The sequence below is a fragment of the Eupeodes corollae genome, chromosome 3 (assembly GCF_945859685.1).
Source record: "Eupeodes corollae chromosome 3, idEupCoro1.1, whole genome shotgun sequence".
Taxonomy (NCBI): Eukaryota; Metazoa; Arthropoda; class Insecta; order Diptera; family Syrphidae; genus Eupeodes; species Eupeodes corollae.
In genome coordinates, this window is record NC_079149.1 from 91,476,484 (window position 1) to 91,485,002 (window position 8,519).

Here is an 8,519-nt window from a genome sequence, read left to right on the forward strand (position 1 = left end):
GGTTAAGCTTCAACCCAAGAAGAAATAAAACGCATATAATTTAAGGTTATGGCCACCGGGATTGGTTTGAATGATTTTTGTAGCAATAAGGCACCGAATGTTCTCTTCCAGCAGGTCAATCGTCTCGGACTTATCAGCTGTATAGAATTAAACGATCTTGAAGAACACGCTACAGGCCCACGGACGTAAAATAATGCTCTTAATAAGTTCATCAACATAATTAACCACCAATTCAATTACGAAAAAGTCATTAATCATGACTCTATAGAGTTCGCCATTGACTAAAGAATTAAAGGCGACTTGATTCTTAAAGAAATGAGGACCAATGATTTCTTAAGCCATTATAGCACACCAAACAGTGGATTTTTGAGGATGTAACGGGCGCGGCGTCACGGCAGTGGCTCACTCCAAATATCACAATTTTGCTCATTAAAGTACCCTTTCAACCAAAAATTTGCTTAATCGCTGAACAAAATTTGCTTATGATACTCTGGATTGCCAGCCTCGTTTTGGACCCATTCGCTGAAGGTCGATCGGCTTCAAGTAGATACCACAAATAAGATCCTTCCGCAAAATCTTGCATAAAGTGGATAGACATATTCGCGTCTTCTTTGATAATCTACTTCATAGTAGCAAAGCGTCTTGGGAGCGCTCTGTTGATGCGCATTACCTTCTAAACTAAAAGTGTTGAGAAAGCGATTCATTGCTGCTCGAATTACCAACTCAGCTATGTCGGCCATTCTAGAAGAGCGAGTATTACGGTTAAACTGTTTAATAGGAGGTATGCAGCTTTCTATTTCTTTAGTGCATAAACCGTTAAAATAACGGTAAAACATGGTGAGACAAGAAGACAATTTACGACGATGCTCAAGCGACGTAGAGCATCGTCGTAAAGTAAATAAACCAATGATAATATAATCTCCAATCAATTTAAATACCGTCTAGGAGGCTTAAGTAAGTTGCAGAAGCACCAATCCAAAGTTGCGAGTTATATTTACTCAAGCTTTGGACTTATATAAGACTTGTAGATAGACTCGATATTCTACGAGATGTTCAGTCTCATTGATGCAAGTGCTGAATACAACATTTTAGCCTTTTATCTCGATAAAAATATGTTTGAGGGAAAATGACAGCTTCGAAAGTGACAGCTGTTAAGCTATTTTATTGGCTTTTTGTTAGTATTTTACGTGTGAAATAATAGCTGATCAAAAACAGCTGAGATGTCAAAAAATGAATTCAAAGGTATCTAAGAATTGGGGTATGTAAGTATCTGACGAAACAGCTGATTCAACCCATGGTTAAGTTTCAAGAAACTTGAAAATTGATTTCAGCTTTTTGTAAAAAGATACAAAATGTTAGTTGAAGCTGTATTTGAGGATGTTTTGTACATAATAGACGATGAAGAACCTAATTGCCTCCGAATTTTAGAAGATAATTATGATCCATTTTTTAAACTTCAAAATTGACTTATTTTGTTCTTGTTTTGTAGATGACCAATTTGCTAGGTCTTACCTCCAGTCTAGTGTCCAGCATTCTGAAGTTGAATCATCCTGCTCCAGAGGTAGAACAAAATACAGGTAAATATATATTAATCTTGTGGAAATACATAATGTTTGTTTTTATGTATAACAGCAGACAGAGGCGGACAGTTTGTGGAGCTACAAGCAAATAAGGTCGCTGAAAGGAAAGGTAAGTTTATCTTTGAGATAATTCAAAACCAAAAAGAAGAACTACTCTGTTCCCTTTTTTCAAGGTTGGCAACATAAATCCATTCTGCTCTTCTTGGAGGAGTGTAGAAAGAGAAGGGACCAGCTCAGAGACCCAAAAACCCGACTAAGAATAATTTTTCAAGAAATTGCAAAAGTTCTTGAAGATCACTAGTCAATTTTTGACGAGAAGGAATTAGAAATAGAAAAATCTTACAATAATTTTGACTTCAAAGCTTAAATGTTTCTCTGCTTTTTATGAACAGCTGAAAGTTGGTTTTATTTTTTGACAGCTCGGTCAACAAGATATCTAAAAATGTACCTATCCAAGATACCCTATCTAACACTAAATTAAACGCAGCTATTGGTTTCTATAAATTATCTGATTTTTCAGAATTGGTTGCTTAAGCAGCAACGAATGCGGATTTTTTTTAAATATACGTTTTCTTTTTGAATTAAATAAGAGCAACAACGTACAACAGCCAATCTTTCCAATTCAAATTATACTTTTATTAACATAGAGTTATGTACTCATAAAGTTCACAACTTACCTACTGATCAAACAATGAAAATAAAAACGAGGGCGCGAAATTATTGTCGATTGGTTTGGGGCGATAAATCGATCAAAATTCGATTACAATTGAATGAAAAGTGTGATGAAAGGGAAGGTGAATAATTTGTTGTTTTTTTTCTAAGTTTTATTTTTTTAAGATCGAGGTGCATTTCCTCATCGAGAGCCAATATTGGCCATGGTAATATTAAACTAAGCAACAAAAAATTTTGAATTGGTTTAGTTAAGTATGAATCTAGATAAGTTTTATGTAAGTTTTAAGTTCTCGTTGAAAGAAGGCTTCAGACCTCGCCCAGGAAATTGTCTGGTAATAAATTAACCTTACTTCTTTTGTATTAAACGCTACTATTTATAAAGGTTTTTGTTTTCATCTTAACTTGGCTGTAAGATCTTCTGGTGGTTAGATTATAAAAAGTAATGTTTTACAAATAACCGAAACATCTCCAATGAATCTGGATGTGTACATTTACCTCCTCTAAATTTACTTACTTTCTCCAAAGTTTGTTTTAGAGCAGTCCGTTTTCCTGAAAGGTGTCAGTCAAGTTGTTAACAATATTCGATAAAAGGGAACTATTTAAGTAAAAACAAACAAGAGAACATGCTTCTCAGAAAAAGAGTTCAGCTATAAAACATAATCAGAGTTAAAAAAAAGTGTATAACGCAACGTGCTAGAAAGCGCGGTGGAGTCGATTTAAATCGAAGTGAAGTCCTCCGTCTTTGGCAAATGTCTTTTGCTTCAAGTTCATGAAAAATTTGTCTTAAGAACATCAACGAGAAAAATAAACAATAATTAACCTTTATCAACTTGAGCTGTCTCTTATGTGACAGTTTTCGGGAGCGGTATGATTGGCCACAAACTAAAATCTCTTGTAACGAAATCTCGCTAGTGCACTAAATTCTCGCTGTATCTAGCAAATAAAAATCTCATAGCATATTACGCATAAGCAATATAAAGGAGATCAAGCTTTAAGCTTGCAAGATTTTAATGTTGCGGGCTATCATAATGCGAGATTTTGTATTTGCAAGATTTTTATATGCGAGATTTCTAAAACGAGATTTTAAAATGCGGTCAATCGTATCCAACCCCAGTTTTTCTTATTTATTAAACATTCTTCAATATTTTTACATATCGTAAAAGACTATTGATATAAATAATTAAATTAAATTAGTTTCGTTTATAAAATACTACACGCACTTAAAAATATGAGCCTTGTTGTAACGTACTGTATGGATAGACAAAAAGTGGAAAAGAAGGTGAAACAATGATCTGTGCGGGTTATGCAGCGACGTATAACTAGCCAGGATAATAAGAGCCAACGTCTGAGCTGGCTGAGTCATGTAAGGCGCATAAAAACCAAAGGTCTAGTACGGAAAGTCTCAGAATCTACTCATGGGCTGAGTCTGCTTTACGGGTATACAAATTATGCCAATGCGAGAAGTATAAGGTTTAATGAAGTAAAGACCATTGGGTTAAGAAATAAAGCTTAGAATCTAAACTTTCAATTTAGCTTTTAATTAACTATTTCAAAATTTCAATTGGGAACTCCGAAATCATTGGGATGTTGAAAATAAATAAAAAATAAAGTAGCCATTAACCGTTTTTACAACACGATGATAGAGAAGTCGAAAAAAGTGGGTCCCCGATTCCGTCCGACTGTCTGTCTGCCCTAGTCCAAAGCGAAAGTTCGATTGTAGTACCCGTGGTATGATGGTTAGTGCGTTGGACTGTCACGCGAGAGGTCTTAGGTTCGATCCATGCCACTTATAGTTTTATTCACGCGTTATTCAAGAGTAATTCTTGTCATGTTAAAGTGCTTTCTCAAATTAGCCGTTCGAATTCGGCATATAAACTGTAGATCCACTCCATCCCTGCAATTACGCGCTGACAGGAATCGTTGAGGGTTGTAAGTCACTAGGCCCTGGTTCACTACGGACTGTTGCTCCACCTAATTTATTTATTTAGCCATTAGCCGTTTTTAACAACACGATGATAGAGAATTCGAAAAAAGTGGGTCCCCGATTCCGTCCGTCAGTCCGTCTGCCCTGGCCCAAAGCATAAGGTCGATTGTCTTTAAATTTGGAAATTAATGTTTTTGGCCGATTCACGTTAGGCGTTTTTTTTTTAATTTTTTAAATCTTAAAATACAAGATATATTTTCTCAAACAGACTATTTGGATACATGGGGAAGTTCTTACGAACCATTCGGGCATTTAACTTTGTTAGGATATAATATAATTGTACAGTGCAAAATTGCCAACACATGATCCTAATTATTTCAATTTTTATATTTCAAAGTTGATGCAATTGAACTTTTGTCAGAATAATTTTTTGGCGTTAGGCAAAATGGTCGTAGGTCAAAATATTGTGTAACAACCTTTTGCTGCCTATTTCGTTTAATACTAATAACTTGAGTCTTGAAAAACTTCTAAATATTGTATTAATTTAGTCTTTAACGTCTTTAATTATTGAATCTGTTTGACCAGTTTCTGACTTAAACTCAAAGAATTTAAAACAAAATTGTACAACATTTATAAAAATTCAGACCAGAACTAATTTTAACTTTTTGAAAGGGACATTTTTGAGGAGAATATGTTAAGAAAATATCAGGAATAATTTCTAATAAATCTGTTTTCAAGCTTCTCCTTTTGTAAATTAAATCTCAATATTTTAAATGAAATAAAAACTGAAGGAAAGGGGTTCGTAGACTATGGTCTGACTGAAATATTTCTTTCACGTGCAAAAGTCAGCATTATCGTTTATAAATAAATATTTTTGTCGATACTAACTTTTTGCATAATTTCAAGCAATTTCAAGAAACATATTGAAATCAGCTTACCAAAATAAGACTATATACTTATATTTGTTTACAGTTAAGACAAAATAACACGAGGACGCGTAGGGAACTTAAAGATCGATTTAATACGGAGCAGCATTTAAAACCAGAATAAGAAGTTTGAGTTGAATTTTATACCAGCATCTTCTTCGGAGGACTTAACAAGATAGTTTTTAAGATTTATTCTGATAGGTATTTAGAAGTCGCCACAAAATTTTCTAGGACTAAATACAAATTGAAAAAATGTACGAGTATATACACAAAATATTAAATATGTAATAGTTGATTCAACAGCTGATTGATAAAACACACAAGTTATTAAATTAGCAAAAATTATTAGAAAGTAATTGAAAGTTATCTTTCAAAATATCAAAGTATATTTCGAGTTACGTAATAGTGTAGTGTTGTAGTACCCGTGGCATTATGGTTAGTGTGTTGGACTGTGCAGGGGCCATGCTAATTTTCTCCGTATCTTTCCAATTTTAGTATATGTTCTGTCGTTCTTTGACTTCCAAACAGTGAAGAAGCGCTAGTTATTATATTTATTTCAAAGTTAAATAAGTTCAATAGTTTTATTAAAACTAAAGTTGGCTAGTTGCCACTGTATTATATAACAGATCAGTAGCCTAGTGGAGGTGGCGTCCGCAGAACGGGACCAAATGGACGTTTAAAGAAACGCCACTATTGACGCACTACGTAGGCACAAGAATAGTTTACTGACAAGACTCAAAAACTTGTACAGACCCACACGACTTGGAGGTTAGGACACTGAAGTCGTCAATAAAAAATGTCAATCTGTTGATTAAGGAGAACTATAGGCTATCAATTAACAAGTACTGGGACCGCAAGATCCGGCCAGTTAATTCGAGTGACCCTAGTATGTTCCCTTAAATCAACAAGATATTCAGGAAAAAGAACGACAATGACCTTCCGAGTCTAAAACTCCGAAGAAACGAAGAGAACAGAGACGTACTCAGGACAGCACAAATAGATCCAGAAGAAGCCATCTTTGACGATGACTTTTACATAATTGAAGATCCGAAGGAAAAAGTGCAGGCGGCGAGAGCTGCTTTCCAGCAAGTGTAAAAGGTGAATGTTAGCATTCGCCCAACCACGAACTGGAAAACCGAGCCCTACTTAATCACTTTTACCTTCGAAATGATATCACACAATGGCGATCTGAGAACCGCGGTTTCATGCGGTTCAATGACGATTCCTTGGCAAATGGCATAATCGCCGAGCAAACGGGACCAAATCCCTTGTTAGTGACGAAGGTTGAGTTTCAACTCATCTTCAAGTCAATAAAAAATAAAAAATCAGCAGGTGTCGATGGTATATCCAAAGTTGTACTAAGAAATTTACCGACGGAAGCAATTGAAATTTACACCACGTTCTTCAATAATGCACTCAATAATGCATATTATCCAGTGCATTGGAAGACCACTGTGGTTCATCCTCTCCCGAAAAAGGGAAAGGACAACTCCAAACTGTCAAATCTTCGGTCTATAAGTCTTCTTTCGAGCATCAGCAAAGTTTTCGGACTGCGGACAACAAAATAATTCCGGATAAACAGTTCGGGTTCAAGGCGGGTCATGACACAATTCATGCTGCGTCTAAACTCGTTTCTGATATCCAATGGAATAAATCAAAACAACAATACACAGGTGCTGTTCTGGTTGATTTGGAAAAGGCCTTTGACACCGGATGGTTATAGGGTCTTTACATAAAACTGAGCAGGCTTGGCATAAGCAAGCCATTGTTGTATATACTTTATGATATGCTTAACGGTAGAAAGTTTGTCGTCAAAAGTGGCACTGTAACTTTTACGACAACATTCTCAATTAAAAATGGTTTTCAACAAGGAGCGGTGAATTCGCCGACTGTCTTCAGCATTTACACCAGCGATCTGATAGGTAGTCTTACAAAGGCAATTGCGTACGCCGACGATCTAATAGAAACGGTGAGGTTATTAGAATTCTCTTGCAGCGTGATTTCGACAAGATTCAGAGATATTGCTACGACTGGAAACTGAAAATAAACCAGGGCCAGAGGAGCCTTCGCTCTGACGAAACGGCTGTTTTTTAGATGTCGGCTTGACCCCAGAGTGAAGGTAATTTGCTACATGACCCTCAATCGGTCAATTATCGTTTATAGTTGTCCTGTGAGGTTCAACGTTGCCCCTTCCAGATGGACAAGTTTCGAGTGTTCGAGAGGCAGTGTTTACGACGCTGTACCGGGTTATATCGAACGCCGAATCTTCTTATGTGCATTACTATTAAAACGAGATCATATACAACGGGGCTCGAATCAACAGAATTGACAATTTCGGGATAAAACTCGCTATGTCTTCGACCAACAATTAAATGTTCGGAGCGTTCTACCCGAACGACGAGTGTTTTAAAATTGCACGCTTGAGCGGCTTCAGAGGCATTCCTCTTTTTAGATAGATGCGGTTTGATACAGGATATATTGGCAGTTCCGCTAATCTACCACGTCAGACGACGAACCGTAGATAGGCGACTCCTGTATACAATCGGGACGTCATGGCACAAGGCGGAGCAGAGCTCCTTTCGTTTCAGTAGGGCTGTGTCTGAACGGGACCGAACTGATAAAGTGAAGCAAGTACTTTTTCATGACAAGAACTACTCTAGAAGGATTTGTCAATTCCTAGCAAAAGGCAGTACCCGTGAAAAAAAAAAAACTTTAGGTGGCACAGGCAGGGATGTTTTTTGGTTTCCATTTTAGTATCTATTAGCTAAGTTATATATTTCGCTTTCATTGGAAATGAAATTGAAATCAAATTAAAACATAAATTGGAGTTCTGCAATTCACTTTTATTGAAATCGGTTTCATTTCTATCAAACTTTAATCGAATTGAATTTCGAATTCGACAAGACTAAGTTTGTATGATTTAAAATTGACAAAAGGAAATTGTTTAAAAACAGTGATATTTTCACTTAAAGGAAATAAACCTTAACTTATTTGCATCTGATTCGTGGAAAGTTACCGCTTCTACTTTGTAGTTGAGGGAACGGTCAAAGCATTTGAAATGATTTTTCAGCCGACCAAATGTCTTCTCCATAAAACTTCGAGTAAAATAATGTTTTATTTAAAGACTTAAACATTTAAAAACTAAACTTCGACACCAGAGTTTTTCCCAAACGATATTTCGGAAACTGTTTATCGCAAAGAACCACAAATCTGTAGCTAGCTGTTATGTGCATCAACACAATGCAAATACAAATCATTAATATTTTATATTTATTTTATTGAAACGCACAGAACAAATATAAAAATAAGAAATTATACAAATTTTTACAATCAACTGAATTATTTATGGACTTCTAACAGCTGTTTTAATTAATTTGAAGTGATTTCGAAAAGTATTCGAAGCTCACAAACCGATCC

At 35.7% G+C, this 8,519-nt stretch overlaps 1 pseudogene; it reads right to left on the bottom strand.

The window, feature by feature from the left end:
- Positions 1-5,552: 5,552 nt before the first annotated feature.
- Positions 5,553-5,628, bottom strand: LOC129952993 (U6 spliceosomal RNA; annotated as a pseudogene).
- Between the last annotated feature and the right edge of the window lie 2,891 nt (positions 5,629-8,519).